This window comes from Motacilla alba, chromosome 5, assembly GCF_015832195.1.
Source record: "Motacilla alba alba isolate MOTALB_02 chromosome 5, Motacilla_alba_V1.0_pri, whole genome shotgun sequence".
Taxonomy (NCBI): domain Eukaryota; kingdom Metazoa; phylum Chordata; class Aves; order Passeriformes; family Motacillidae; genus Motacilla; species Motacilla alba.
This window is the reverse complement of record NC_052020.1, coordinates 35,371,399-35,388,135: the sequence shown is the minus strand read 5'-3', so window position 1 is coordinate 35,388,135 and position 16,737 is coordinate 35,371,399.

Genomic DNA, 16,737 nt, shown 5'->3' with positions numbered 1-16,737 from the left:
AAATGTGTGAGCTGTGAGAAGATGGTTGAGATGCCTTCCATCTTTCCATGGAGAACCAGAAGTCCTGTGTTTCACCTCTTCATTGAAGTCAAATCTGTAGTTGCTGGCTGTGTTGAAAGGGACTTGTATTAGATTGGGCAGTTACTCATCTTTATCTCATTAGTATTTTTTATCGTGTTGCTTTACCCTTCCAAGTTTACTGGTGGGGTTGTTTTGTTTTGTTTTGTTTCCCAAGGCTGCTTCTGGAAAATCATAGATTCTTTGGAAACTTACAGCATTTAGATTGAAGTCAAGTCATGTTTGCCATCAAAATGGCCAAATATATTGCTGAGGAAGTTAGTTGCTACAAAAGGTATTTGTGGCTACTTTTTTTGTTTTCTGTCCTGTATAGCAATGTACCAACATTTTTTTAATATTGAGAAGACGATCTGTTGAAAACCTGTTTTCCTCAAAAACTTTTAAGAAGCATACTCAAACGCCAAGAGCACCAAGGAAAGCTGTTAAAAGCCAAAAATTAAAGTTTAGTGCAGCTTAGTCCTAGATTTCTTAGAATGTCTTGTTGCAGTAACTATAACTGAGCCATTGAGAAGTGCCATAATTATGTGATTTGACATTTCTTGATCAAGTCGTGTGGCCACATGTGGAAAAGTACCATTTTCAACATATCTTTGTATTGCAAAAGCAAAAATTATTCCAGTAAAAAGAACTGCTGTTAATGTCAGTTGTAAATTAGGACAAATGTGTGAGCTTTATTTATCCAGAGAATTAATTTATTCACATTGTAAAAATATTTGTGCCCCGAGTTCTGCTTTCTTACATACACATAAAACAATGAGGTGGATCACATGAATGATACTACTCATTTAAAATGTTATAAAATAATCTTACAGATACTACCTTGTTTCAATTATAAAAATATTTTGGCCTTTAGATATCAGGTGTCTTTTATGCAGTCTTACAAGGAACTTGCATAATTCTCTTTTTTCCTGAAGAAATAAGCAAGACCACAGAGCAGTTTTGGTTTAAATTCCACTCATCCTTTTTAGGCATTGCTTGGCATGCAAGCTTTCATGCTTAGCCAAGCAAAAAGAACCAAACATATGTTTAGCCATCAACCAGAGCTCCACTTTAAGCGATCCTCCTTCCTGTGTCCCTTGTCTCCTTTCTCATTGTTTTTTGTGCCATTTCTCAACAAGAACCAATACTTTTTTTCCAGTTAATTGTCTTGGCAATGAAACATGTGGCCTGCATGCATGTTTACTTTGTGTTTCCACTGTTTATACAAGAAATTTAATGGGTTTGTGTGACAAAAGACCCTGTCCATGTCTAACCTCAAGTGCATATATACACATATGAGTGCATCATGGAATGCACTATTAAAGTGCTGTGCAAAAATTACTTGCAGACAACTCTCTGTTGCCTGCAACAAACCAGAATTGGTCAAAACTGTGCAAAAGCATCACACAGCTGGGATGTGGTGGGTTCTAACTGGATACAAGTCTGTAGTACTACAGCTGAAATAGCAGCTTTTCTGTTAGTGTTGCTTAGGCTAGAATAAATCTGAGACAGACCTGGTATGTTCCAAGGTGCAGGAGTCACTTTCAGGTGACTGACAGAGGTATCAGTCCAGTGGTGCACATATTGCCATACAATAGGATTATCAAATGCATGGAAAGCATAGCAGATTTTTCTGTTAATGAATGTCAGTTACTAATTGGAATTTCCAAGGAGATTTTTCCCCTCAAGACTGCCACAGCAGTGTCAAAGTGAGTTGTTGGAATTGCAGGAGTGGTGGAGGTATCTAGGATCATTTGCTGGTTTATCAGAAGCAACAGTAATACTGCTTAATGGGGACTCAGGTGGAAAATTTCAGCAGCATTTCAATATAGCTTTAATTTTAATAAAGTGGGATGTATCTGTGACAATAACAACGTATGAAGGGTCACTCTGACAGTCTCCTCTACAGCTTCATCCTTAATGTCAACGCTAGCTACACATGTTTTGTTTTCAGGTTCCTGAAATGTCATTCTCTTATCAGTGGACAGTAAGTCAGAAACAGTTTCCAAGAAAAATATTATTTGTTTCATGACCAGTACTAGTCTACTAATAAACCACTTGTGCTTCCTGCCTGTGAAAAACCTAGCCAATGATACTTTGGACTAGGCAAGAAAGCAAGGGGGGAAAAACCTTAGACAAGAAACACTTTGTTTAGGAAGAACATACAGCAAGGTGGATTACTTGTCTACTGCACTGTGGTGTCAAAAAACACTTGAAGAGTCACTCCACTCTGTCTTGAAAGTAGCATTGCTTGGCCAGCCCTGATCCTGAGAGTGTTCCTAGATACTGCTTTTTGCACATGAGAGCCTCTAATCCCAAAAACTGGCTAATAAACTGACTTTTCTGCAGCCAAGTGTTAAAGAGGTGCTCAGATTTGTCCACAGCACTCAAGTGGGAGCAAGCCTGGAGCTGTTGCTCTAGAAGACATTTCACAGAGGACTCCCATTCAATCACCTGAAGTATGTAGCAAGCAGTTCAAGCTGTTTGATGACAGTGGGCTATAGATTCAAAGACATAAAAAAATTAAAAAGCATATTTGGCCACACATGACATGCTCTACCTGCCTGTAACATATTTAAAGTAACAAATACTGAAAGTGATTATGCAAAATGAAATGAGCCAGCTGCATTTGATACATGATGTTATCTGCACAAGAGAACCCTAAAAATGTCAGTGCTACACAGCCAACTTAACCAAAATGTGTGATTCTTACTTTGATTTTGATGTACAGCAGTGGATTTTTGAAGTTTGTTTTTTTTTCCTAAAATATTATCTGGATTCTCTGGGGAATAGGTGGTTTATTCCATATAACAATGAAAGGGGAAGTTATATCTAAATATAGCAAAAGTAGGGCTGAAGATATTGTCTGAGAAACAGGTCAGTGCAAAAACAGGCTTTTAAAACCTCCTGCAACAACCTGTGGTACATTAACCCAAATTCACTCCCTGCAGCCAAATATCTGTTTTGGTCTATGGTCATATATCACTTCCATACTCCCATTCGTCTGAAGTGCAAAGTCTGATTCCACAAGGAAGAATGTGGCATTAAATCCCCTTCCTCTGTGCTTGCATTCCAGCTGGTGGCACATGCAGGAGGAAGCAAGTTGTGAGCATGAGGAGCAGCCAGAGCAGAGCCTTCTGTCTGTGTGAATATTAGTGCCTGTGCCAGTTTGTCTACCTATTGCACAGAAAAACTTATGTATATAAAGAGGTTTGCAGATGAAGAAAATCTGTTTCTAAAAGTTGCTGGTAAGGAGCTAAATTTAGTAATGACAAAGATTGATAAAGTCCCATTCTAAGCTACAGCCCTATAATCTGCAATTGTGTAGCCTAAAAAAAGCTTTTTTTAAAACCACTGTTAATATTAATGTATTGAAATTTATGTGAACTATCTCACTGCCAGTACAGAATTACCGAGAATCCCTGTTGCTACTAGTGGGAATCTTTTTCTTATTACAATCTTCTCTGGGGATGATTTTGTTTATGTTATTTTTGTAAGCATTTTTTTTTCTTCCCACTGCATCAGTTCTCTGTGTCCTTTTCCCTGAAAAAAGAAGAAGGTTTTGTATGAGACACATTTTCTGCGGAAGTATGAAGTACAGGCCTCAGGGATTCTGGAAACAATTTTGATTTATATCTAAAAATAGAAATATTATGCAATTTGAAAATACAACCTATCATTATGAAGGCAAATGCTCTTAGCCTCATCTTCCCTCATGTAAAATTCATGTCAAACACTAAGAAAAAATTGTCACAGATGTATGCATGTTTTATGGGAAACACAAGGATAACTGGTTCAAGCTGCTGCCAGCAAATTAACCTGAAATTCAGTTAGGGGAATAAAATCATTTGCTTATAAGAAAAAATCAGGTACTTCTCCAAGTGCATTTATTAAATAATCAAGGATGGGATGAAGAAGGAAAATAGAAGAAGGCAATACAAATGAATGTATTTTCCCCTCCAATGTGAGGCACAAGGCAAGCTGGTATTCAGCTGCCAGGCCACATAAAGTGGCCAGGGGGAGGGTGGGAGGGTAGATGGGCTTATTCTTAGTCTATTCCTCCCAGTTCCCTTTTGAAACCAACAAATCTGGGTATAATTTACTTTCGTAGATTGAGAATTCTTAAGCTGTTTGGGGAGAGAGTCTCAAGAACGAGTGGTCTTGAGTTGGAGCCACAACCAGTTGGAGTATAGCTCTAGGAACCCTTGACACCACACAGTAAATGTAGATACAGTCAGACCCTTGGGGCTGAAATACTTGCAGTCTTCTATCCTGATTGTCCTGATTGAATTTCGGAGATGTGTCCCGGTCTAGGTACAGGGAAGAGAGATAAGTCAGTGGGCATGGTATGAACCACCCAAGAAGTTTTCCCTGTGTGAGAGCAGCTGCAGCTGGGGAAGCTGCGAGTGAATTTTTGCTGAATTTCAGTTTCCTACTTTTCCATTTAGTTTCTGTGGCCACCTACTCCTCACACAGGCACCTGTTCTGGGATGCCACTGGTCCATGCAGCCACAGCTCCTCAGGAGCACTGAGGTGTGTGTATGTGTGTGTGTGCGCCAGACCTTGTGGATAAATTCAAATGATAATGGAAGTGAGCTGCTCTTCACATTGGTCTGGGCCATTCTGTAAGCATGTCTCTCGCTGAGATCTTTCAGAGCAGCAGTTGCTGAAGCCTGTCAACACGTGTACTTATCCACACAATGTCCTGCTCATTCTCTGCACTTCCAGCAACATTCAGAACCTTGAACTGCAGTGATTTAGGATAAGCAGCAGTCATTCCTAAAGACTTCTGGAGATTTTCCTGGCCAAGACAGAAGAGAAATGGCTGTTACATGTACTGGCTATAGAGCAGAGAAACTGCAGAAGCAGCTACTGCCTGTGGAAACTGGCTGTTCCAGACTGGTTCCATCTTGGCTGGATCAACTTTACATTTGGTGGTCAGGATTTGAAACTATATTCTTCACTGTCTTGTTCTGGACTTTACCTAAAGGAATGGCTTTCAATGCCATAATTCTCTCCTTCAGGAGGTAATGGATATATTAACTGTCAGGGGTTCTCTCCAGACTACACAGAATTCCCCCAAAAACAACTGATTTTTTTTTTTTAATCTGTATATTTCTAGTAAGTGGAAGGACTTAGGCAGACATGCAAGTGTCTAAAATCCATTTCCTCTTCTTGCTAACATCCCAGAACTAGAACTACGGGCAGCTTGCTGTTAGAGATGTTTTCTGGTTGTGTTCCTTATGTTCAGGTAGCCAACACCCAGCCATGACTTGCTGAGTGACCTCTGCTGGGTACAAGTGCTAGATGGCAATGTGCTCCAGTGAACCAGCAGAGATGGCTGTGGAGACAGGGCAGCTCAGAGGAAAAAGCAGCAGGAAAGGAGCAAATACAAAGGCTGCTGAGGAAGCAACAACATTCTAGGGAGATTTTTCAAATCAAAGAAATGCTGAAGGATTAGGACAGGGCAGAAGGAATGGGGAAGCAGAACAAGAGACACATGCTTGGGTAGTAAAAGAAGGAAGAGAAAATAGTAATTAAATCAGTCACCTTGTTGATTCATTGCTTCAAAACAGCCTGTGTGAAATGTCATAACTTTATAGTTATCTTATTTATTATTTAAAAGTATTTTACAGATTAAACTGCTCTGATCTGTAAAGTTCACACGATTTTCTGTTACAGGAGGTTTTCTTGTTTTATTTGGTACTGCCTGTTATTTAGAAAGACACCGGCAACCACCCATGTAAATCAAAGTGAAACACTTAGTAGTAGCGGCACAGGATGAGACAAGTTAACAACATTACTATAAAAAGTAACTCAGTAACTTGCACACAATGCTGGGAGTATCTACCTGTTATTAAAATATTCAAAGCTGCCACCACAGGATCACATTCTGTACAGTCTCCAAGAAAAGCGTGAAAACAGCCGCTGCAATAATGAAAACTTCATCAGAAAGCACTCCTTGTTACACACACACAAAAGGAAAACTTTTTATATGTATTATGCAAAGTAGGAGGACAAGTTAGCAATGATGTAACCCGTCAACTGCAAGAGCAGCCACATGCCCTGGTTTCCACTGCCTTTTCAGTGCTGGTTACAACACCTGCGCGTACACGCTTTGCATGTTTACATGTACAGATTTTGAAATTGCTCATAAGGAATTAATTGAATGGCAAAATTTTCATCACTCTTCTTAGATTAGGATTTTGACCTAAAAGGGTGGGTAGCCTTTGGAAAAGAAGACCACTCCTTGGTGAGTGTTCAGAGGCCAGAGGAAAGGCAGAGTTGGGAAGTGTCACTGTTCAGTGGCAGAGGAGTTTTTCTAGGGCAGGTAGATGGGACCAGAGTGCACTTACTGGTTCCTGGTTACTGTGATCCCAGGGAACTGCCAGCTGCCTGTAATTGCTGGCAACAGCTCAGTCCCTTCAGGGCAGGAAAGAAAGAATAAATACCTTCAGCCTTTAATTATAGCTTGTTCTTACTCCCCAGTTAAGAAATGGAAGCTGCTGATAACACAGTCTGCACAAAGTAGGCCTGAGTTGGGAACTAATTTTTAAAATACAAATAAATATGCTTGTTGTCCTTTTGGGGAGAAAGAAGCACTGGAAACAAACCATGGAGGTGCCAGAGAAAACATTCTGAGAAGAGTAAATATTGCTGTGCCCTTGTTAGTGCCTCCCCATCCCATCCCAACCCCACAAAAGAGGGTCTAGTTACCTGCAAAGTGCCAGCCTTACCGACCTCGGCAGACATGCACTGGGGCCACATGCACCACTGCCATGCAAACAAGATTCTTGCTGTACAGGTTATCTGGTTAAGAAGTCCTAATAGCAGCTGGTAGCAAATGCTGTGTAGAAATCAGAGCTTCTGAATTCCTTCACAGCTACAGCAAGGCAAATCAATTGCCATTGATAACAGAGTTGTTCCTTGCCAAAATAATGCTTGTGGTGTGGTCAAGGTTTTAAACTTTTTCCATTTTGAAATGCAAGATTATCCTGTGTTTTAGCTGAACTGTCAGTGTTGGCCCCTATTCTACTAACTAGATCTCTGGAACTGGTGAATAGGTTCTCAGTAATTAACATTGTACCAAGGTAAACATTGTACCAAGTAAGACAGAATCCTGAAAACAAAATAATGCCAGGAAACCTCTAAAAATTAAAAAACAATTTTATATGATTTGTAAACTTGAGAAAATTGACTGTTTATCACTACATGGTAAAATGATTCTATGAGGTAAGTGTAGGGAAGCTTTTTTCCTGGTTTGTTTCTGATCTAAAATCACATTACTCCATTTCTCCAAAGTAGATTAGACTCAAAACCAGGCGGGATACATTTGTGAAAGGGTGGTAATGAGATTAATTTAATATTTTTAATTTTGGTGTCTGATCAGTCACTGTAATTTTTGGTTTTCAAGCTGGAGTTTGTGGAACTGTTTAAATAATGAAACATACAAATATGTGTAGCCATTTTTTTTTTCCTGTAGGTTCACCATTTACTGCTTTATCTTCAGATATCTTCTGGTGTAATCTGAACTTTGATGTAAGGCTGACCTTAAGGTTAGCCTACAAAGAGCATTCTGATTCCATGGCTCTGAAAGCGACACTTAAGCACAATTTAAATAGAATCCAAATGTTTTGATAGCAAACCCTTGCTTTTAAATACTGAAATTTCCTGGAATTTCAAGTCATTTTGCACGTAAAGTTTAGTCTGGAGTGACAATGGGAGAAAGAGAGGAAAAAAGATTGAACAGACTGTCAAGGAAAATTTTGAATTTACTGCAAATTGGATTTAGACATGGCATAATTTCTGGGGAGAAAAAAAAGTAGTACAGGAGGCTACTTTTCAGAAATACTATATCAGTGGTATTGAACTGGTTCAGAAGTTTTTTTGAGAAGTCTTTGCACTGGCCTCTCAGATAGACCCAGCCTTGCTACCCCCATCACCAGGCCTGGATGAAGGTACCCCCAAAGGGTTCCTGCTGGACAGGAGGGAAGGCAGGAGCTTGTGGGTTGGGTGGAGGTGACAAGTTTACTGGGAGTGCCTGCAAGGTGCAGGGGGTCCTGTGGGACTCCCAGCTCCCTTCTATCCATTCTACTTCATCATAGTAAAAGAAGTTTATGTGCAGGATATGTCTGTCATCTGAAGGATGAGGTGGAAGAAGCCTGTTTGAAAATGGAAAAACCAATGAACCATTTTTCCATGAAAGCTGTAATTTTGGAAATTTATTCAAGGCACTCTGGTGACCAGAATGTGTTTCCTTAAAAAATCCTTTAACCTTCTGTGAAAACTGCACCAAACAGAGAGTTGGTGTTAGTGGTATGGGAAAAGGGAGAGAGAATGGGAAGCTCTTGTGAAGGAATGCTGGGGCAGGTTTTGCTACAGTCCCAGAAATGCTCTACATCTGACACGAAAGGCCCTGAGGAACAAAATATTTTATCAAACAGGTTTGGTCTTAAATTGATGGTGCCAGATATCTTTACCAATAGAGGCTACCTGAAAGGAAACCCAGCAGCATTACTGTGAAGTGATACTGAAACTGTCATTTCTACTTACATAATTTATACTAATAAAATTAATTCTAGTATTTAAATTGTCAGTCTTATTTATAACTATCTACGGCCATTAGAAAGATAACCCTTCTCTGATGCAACTGCATATTTCAGATCAGTGGTACAAGATAGATTAGTTTTGCATGATTTTTTATTCTGCTATTCTGTATGTCTTTTATGAACCACAACTTGTACTGGCAGGACTGCCCTTTAATATGAATTATTAAGCTTGCTTTTATTTCTTATCTGTGATTTGGGCTTACTCTTGACTGCATAAAGCATCACTGAGCTAAGCCAAGAAGTGTCAGCATACACTAGCACTGTGTTGGCTCCTGCCAGTGCAAAAAGCTGATTAATTTAGCTACAGAAGCAGAGTGGGGAGGGAAGCAAGTCTGGAGTTAGTGAAGAGTCAGCACCACCAGATTAATGACATACTGACCGAGGGTGATATTTTCTCTTTTTTCAAGCTTAATATGTAATGTACCTCATGGTACAATATGAATGAGCCACCTTTTCATTAAAAACAATAAATGCAGAGCTGTGGAAATGGTGGTGGTGTTTTCAAATCTTCTTATTTTGGAATGTCCCTACTATGTCCCTTGTCAACTATGATTTACAGAATACGGTTGATAATGACACAAACTCTCTCTACCTTTCAAATTCTGCTGCACAACTAAAGCATCCATCTGGGGTGTCTAAAACTGCTGTGTCAGAGCATTGTCTTAGGTGCAGTTAGGTACAGGTTAATACTGGAAGGCAGTAAGGAGTCAGATATTTAGATTTTAGGAGACACAAAACTGTATCATTTTACAGCTGAGAATGGTTTGATGGTTGCATCTTCCAACCGTTTTAGGAGACACCAGGGTATCAGTATCTACCACAACTGTGTATCAAGATACAGAAGAAAAGCAGATAGGGCCACAATCTTGAAGTCTTCACTATCTTAATTATCTTTATTATTTAAAAGAGGATATTCTGTTGCTACAGCATAGTTCTGCTAAAGTATACATGAGGCACCAGACACTGAACACAAAGATCTCATCTTTCTTGCCTAACACCACGAGAAGAAGTATCTCAAATACGCTTTTGGTTAAATTCTGCCCACATTTACATGCACAAGCACCTACTGACTGAATTTCATACATTGGTGGGGTACAATATTGTTATGGAGGGCACAATTTATCTCCAAATGTCAGTCTTAAGCCTTCTTCCTAAGGTTACCTGCTTGAGATAGTTTGCAACTATATTTGCATATAATTCTGTGGCCAGTCATGAATTGTTTTTCTCAAAACATTGCTTACTGCTTTCCTATCAAATTACAAGTAAGGCTAAACATTGGGCAATCCTACCAGCCCTGACTGTGAGATGAGGCTGGATTCTGGTTCGTTGTCTAAGTTTCCCAATAAGGAAAGAAGCCCTGAGTTGGTGTGACGTCGAGAAGCCCAGCTCCCTTCCAGTTGTGTATTCCCTTTCTTTCCAGGGCTGAGACAGAATCCTTTCCTCCAGGTGCATGCTCCTCGTCTGTGGCTCACCCCTTGGCCAGGAAGTGCAGGCTGGCTTGGAGCCATGATCCATATAGAAGGGCAAATTCAGAGCAGCTTCTGTTTTCCTCTTGGCTTTCTTTGCACAACCTATAGAGGTAACTCAATAGAATCGGGAGACCATTGATATGTAGACTTTGGAGTTAAACTACTGAGCATCTTATCAGCATGGACTGTGTTACTCTCTGATCTACTTTGTAGCCTTTGTCTGAATTTTCTGTTAACTGGTAATTCTACGGTGGAGATGTCTTTTATCTCATATGTACAGTGAGGCCTGAATCTTCACTGGGGCCTTTCAATATTTAAAATGTCTGCCAGTGACACTGGTTCTCCACTGTGAAATACTTGGGAATCACTAGCAAAAGATTCAGCAGCCCCAGGCTCTTCCTCCTCTCATCAGGGTCAGTGTAGGAACTGGGACATAGACTAGTTGTTGTATGTGAAATGTTACTACAAGAATGATATAGACAAATGTTTCTCCCCCAAAGTAACTGCTGACGTTGTCAGTGCAGCACACCACTTACTTTGAGAACATGTTGTAAGCAGATAACATTTTTCTATCAAAATAACTGTCCAACCCTCCCTATAAATTAGCTTGCAAGAGGCAATCTCAATGGTGCTTCCCGCTGAAATACAAGCAAAAGGTCTATCAGGTCTTTGTACTCTTTTGAACTGCAACTTGCTGTTTCCTCTTCCAGAAGAGAACTGCCAGCAGATCTGGGTCTGGGTCTCACCTTAAAAAGTCAAGCCAGCTAAGAATCTTTTACAAAACTTTTTATTTCTGTAGACAGTTTAGCTAAACTCCTATAATCAGTGCTAGTATTTGAGCCCAATTGCATACTGGCCCAAACTGGTGAGGTCTTACTGACATCCATAGAATGGCATTTCTTTACAAAGATAATTTGGCCTGCTGATCTAAAGGCTGTCACTGTGTGAAAAAATGAGTAGAGTACATTCTTGCTTTGATGCAGACTGACACACAATACTTAATCATTTTAATAAGTTACCTCTGTCCACTGATACCAGTGTTTACACAGAAATTTTACAGACAGCAAAGCCCCAAAGAACTAATGTTTTACAGTACAAACATATAACCTTGTAACACAGAACTGATAGGAAAAACACATGCAGTATGCTTGAATAAGAAAATACTGCTTGTGTCTTACTGCATATAAATAAGAATCAATGCGATGAGAACACTGATATTGAAAGCTTAGCTGCAGCAACTTGGGCTGGAATTGGACTGGAACTACTTTACAGCTGACTAAATTTTTTGAGGTATTGGTACTAGGGGCACAGAAACTGAAGTATAAAATCCTGTGCACTAGTGGAAGTAATCTGTAACCTGTTCATGGATATTCAATTTTACCAGCATAAGTCAAGAGTCCAAAATGGGTAAAATATGGGTATATAAAGAAAAATGGATGTGAATAGTTTATCCTGTGCTACTTCCTTACTCATCAGGTGGATCTCTGAACTCCTAAGGACTTAAAACACAGGCAATGAAACTTTAAAAAAACACACCAATAACCATACCTTAAAAAAGAAGCAACTTGTAGTTTTCCTTATGTTTCTGCTAGATAGTTAACTGAAAGCTCTTAGGCAAATTATCTGATAATTATACCAATTTTCTTCCACGGCCACTTATTCTCCTACAAAAATGCAGCTGTACCACAAAACTATCTACCATCAGATCAAAAAGATCTCCTTAATTGGCCAGGGTCACAGTTTGAAATGTAGTGAGCAAAGATACTGTTTGGAACCTTCATAACTATATATCCACATCTTTTCTCCCACCAGAAGTGCTGTTTAGTCCAGTACAGCCTAGTATAAGGACTCTTGAGACATATGAGTTTCTCATTCACAACCTGCTTCTTCTAAGATCTTTCCTAAACAGGAATGTGTTAATTTGTTTTTAATGTCCTTGTTGTGTTTTCCTCACATTCAACATAACAGAATGAATTTCAAGGCTTTGATCTTTAGGGGTTATTTCTGGTCTTTTAAAAAATATTTCTGTTAAGGAAGTTAAAAAAAATTAACAAAACAAAACCAAAAGATAAGAATATAGGAGGAATCCCTACAGCATCATTTACTGCACTCATTAGCAATAGGCAGAGAATGAAAATCAGCCCTGTTGATATGAAAAGTCCTCCATCCATCTTTGCAGAATCAGTTCCCCATTTTCAGCCAGTTCTATTTAATACAATTTGTAGCCTGGGAGTAAGTTCAAAGGTTACAGTAGAGGGCAAATCCCAATACATGCACAATGTGATCTTCATTTATTAACAAAAATTAATGAAAACTTGGTACACAGTTTATTGCCTGTAATATATTCCTTAAGGAATGTGCATTCTTTCCTTGCAGAAGTACAGACTTGAGGATCTGCAGAAACTTGGTTTTACATTGCTAGAAAAATTCTAAACAAAGTATAGATTTAACTTGTTTGGATGACACCTTTCATACAAACCCAGCAGTCCAAGCTCAATTGAGACTGGAGAGAGCTAACTTTCTGATCAAACCATCAGTGAAGCATACTACTTTCCCATTTTCCCTAAATGTCATCACTGGGGCAAGGAAGTTTTCCTGTTTACAGTAGTAAATGATAAAATGTTCTTCTTGTCTGACTCATGTGCCCTAGAACTATTATTGCATTTTGCCATGCTCGACCCCTCCACTCCGATTATTTTTCCTGGTTTGAGTGAACAATGTAGCTCTTTTCAGTCAGCAAGTAATCTAGAAATTCAGATTTAAGAAGCTTGAGACTTTCTTCTTTTTTCAGGTCAAGGTATTTAATGGTGGTGAATAGGGCATAATTTCATGACAAGAATAGTAAAAGGCTTTTAAATATGTAAAACTTACAATCTTTCCAATAAAACTCTAAGACAGATTTTTTTTTAATCCCAGAATATAGAAGAATCATTTTGTGATAAAGACTCTTCTTATTGTAAGTCTTCTCGTCAACAAAGATCATTCAAATTAATTTATTATACTTTGTTGAATTATTGGGAGACACATCAAATGCTTGATAGGATTACATGTGCTTTACTTCTGTAACAACAGAGTAGAACTATGAGGAACAAATACCAAATCCTAATTAACCTTCTGATTCAGAAAGTCCTAACTTTCTGAATAGTCTGTGCCATTAAAACTGTAGGAGGTCCTGTGATCTGAGTCACTGATCTTTCCTTGCACTTGTCTTGGCTCAGGATTTATTGCTGTCGCCCATGGTGCTAGTGGACAGGTCAGAGTTAGCAGCCTGACACAGAGAACTCTTGCCCAAATTCTGTCTCACTTTCCCCTTGGCAGTTGGAGGTAGAAGGGACGTAAGGACAGCTTAATTTCTATTTTCTATCCGAAGTAGTGATATAAGTGAAGCTAAACTGAGGTAGAAACTAGTTAATTACTTCTCACTCTTCAGCCTGCAACCGCAAGAATGTAAATTTGAAATAAAAAGCATTCCACAAACAAAAAAAAACTCCACATAAGCGAGTTTACTTGGGAAAAAAACCACTTTAATGCTTATGATTTTGAGCAATAATTTCAGAAAGAAGGAAAGATAATTTCAGAGTATGGGCAGATTTCTGAAAAACACGCTCTTCTGTAGTCGGCTCTGAGGGTAGCTGACTGAGGAAGCAGCTGCCAGGAAGCCGAGCTCTGCTGAGGAGGAGTGCCCCGAGCTGAGCAGTGACTCAGCCCCGCGCCTCAGTAAACACCGGCATGTCCCTCGCGTGTTCCCCACGTCAGCGGCACTCGTGCGCTCGGCAATTGCAAGGGCCGGCCTCCCGAGGAGGAGACCTCTCAGGCAGCTCCTGCGGCGGGCCTGCGGCAGAGCGCCTCGGAAACGCACCTGGCTGGGCTGCGGCACGGAGTGCGCGCCGGCTGCCCGGGCTGCAAGGCTGGCACGCGCTTCTGGAAAGTCCAGACGCTGACACTGTGTTTGTGCTCCCCAGGCTTGTGCAACAGTGGAGCGGCTAAGAAAAGACTGTGGTAACGTAGGAGGATTTAAATCCAAAAAGCTTTTCACAACTGCATTTATTTATTTAAAAAAAAAATCCATAAGAAAATCTTAACAATATACTTAAATAACCACATTCTATAAAACTAAATCTTACTTGATATAGCAATAAATCTTCTGTAATATATGACCTCATTGCTTTGAAATGTGTAGTAAACATTTAGTATCTTTTTCTTTAAAAGTATAATATTCATCCAAAAAAAAAGAAATTTATGGAATCACTAATCTTTTGGATTTGGAGGAGTAGGTACTGTCAGTGTTTTCAACTATGTTATTGTGTGGGTGGCAGAGGAAAGAGTGTTAAAGTGAAAGAATAAATAATCCATAAATAACCTAACAGTTTTATTTCACTGGGCACAGCCCTGGTCTTCAGCATAAACTACTCCCTTAAATTGATGGAGGTGTTCAGGGTCTGCTTATATCACCTTCTGATCTATTTACTACAGAAGAGTGATATTTTTGGAAACATCAACTTGGCATGTACACTGAAGTAGGTAGAGAGCTAACAAAAACATCAGTTATCCTGGCTTCTAGTTGCTGTATCAATAAAGAAAAAAGAAAAGAAGGAATCTGAGTCTTCTTGTTTTGTTTGAATTATAGGTGTATTTCAGCTTGATTAGAGGTCAGTTTTATATTTTCTGTAACAAGAGCCCAATCATTCCAGTCTGAAGCTTTCAATCCTTACTACCACACAGTGACATTAAAAGTGCCCATGATATTTCTTCTGCTATCAGCTAAAACCATATAGAAAACACCAGCCTGAATATAATATAAAAACAGTAATAAATGTTATTCTTCTTGGACCTATAAGTGAAAAATCACTTAGGTTCTTCCCCATTGTGAGAAGATTTTGCAGAATCCTAGTCAAAAGTGACTTCTTTTCAAAGAGAATGAAATCCTTTTGAGAACACCTGCAATGTCTTCCTGTTGATAAGCTGTCTCAAGTGGGGTGTCCTTTACAACATGTCTCAGAGTCTCTCTGCGTCTGCAACCCAATCCCTGATCCTTGCTACCCTCGTGGCATATTTTACTGTTGTTCATGTGTCCCTGACATTATTCTAGTAATTGTGCTGACATTTTGTCTTTTAAAGCCAGGTTTTAATTTTCAGGTAAATACTCAGCAAAAATGATGGTAATTGCTCAATATAACACTCTACAAAGATCAATCCATGTTGACCCTATGTGGCCTAATTTCCAAAGGCATTGTCAGTCACTCACATGTGTGGTCTGCTCAAGTGTAGTCATAAATATATGGCATTGTTTAAGACTTAATATAGTAACATGCCTCAGCAACTCACAGTTCCGTAAGTGCTAAGACATTTCTGACTCCAGCATTACTATCTCCTTATTTTGTAAAGGAGGAGGCAGAGACACGCCGTGATTAAGGGATTAGGCCAAGGTCATACACAAAGTGCGTGCCAGCTAGTGTTAGCATTCGGGTAATTTTCTAACTGAAGGAAAAATATGTACCTTGCACAAGCACAGGGAATGGGAGTTGTTTTTGCAAGTTTCACACAATGCTCAATGTGTGAAAGCAATTTCTTCAAGCAGCTACGACAGTCATGCACCATTACTTGTCACTTCAATAAATTCCATCACTTGCCTTCCCCATCTGGCTGCACTAATCCATGTGAAGTTCTCCTCCTTCCAAAGGCTTAGGCCCAGCACTAATGGAATGATGGAATGGACATGGAAACTTGGGGGTCTGAACAAACCTTTGCTGTGTGAAAACTCAAATGAATGTGAGTAATTCCATACAAAGGCGATTCTGATGTCTTTCTTATCTGCTAAGTGCACTCTTACTTGGTAGTGATTTCCTTCTTAGTAAGTACTAAAGAACAGCCGCTTTTGAAGAAGCACTTCTAGTCTGGATCAGTGCTGCACACAGAGGGAATCTGAAACAGCAGCTTCAGGGGTATCACTTGCTGTGCTGTATTTCAGTGGACAAACAGAGTGTCGAAAATAATTTGAATGCCCATCACCACGGGAAGTAAAAAGAAGTATTAATCAGTCAATGAACATACATATATTGTAAGAAGTATATAATCAATGAAGCAGAAATTATTTAGTCAGCATTATTTTTCAGATTTGTTCTGGTGACAAGAAATCGCATAACGAGGAACAGAAATCACTAGCAAACTCTTAAATATTGTAAGTGTATCAGAATGAAAAAAGATCCTGATTCCTGATTGAAGCTGTAAAACATTACTCAATGTACTTTGAGTTAAAAAAAAGAGATATGAAATTGGGCAATTAATGCAACAGGACATAGAAGTATTTGTGTTTCTCCTTTTGGAAATAACTACGTATCTGAAAGATATTTCCAGTATTTGAGTTTTGTACTCCTGCTTAATAGTACTTTAAATCCATGATTCATATTCAAGTACAATATTTAAAATTTTGATTTTACCCTAAATTGATCTGTATTTTTATATGCTCATATTGTCCACAAATAACTATGTGAACCAGAAACTGTATTCCATGTGAAAAGAGTGAAATGTTTCCTTGATTTCAAAGTTTTTTGATCTTCAGAAGAAAACAATAATGTTTCTTTATCTGAAACTTTTCTTCATGA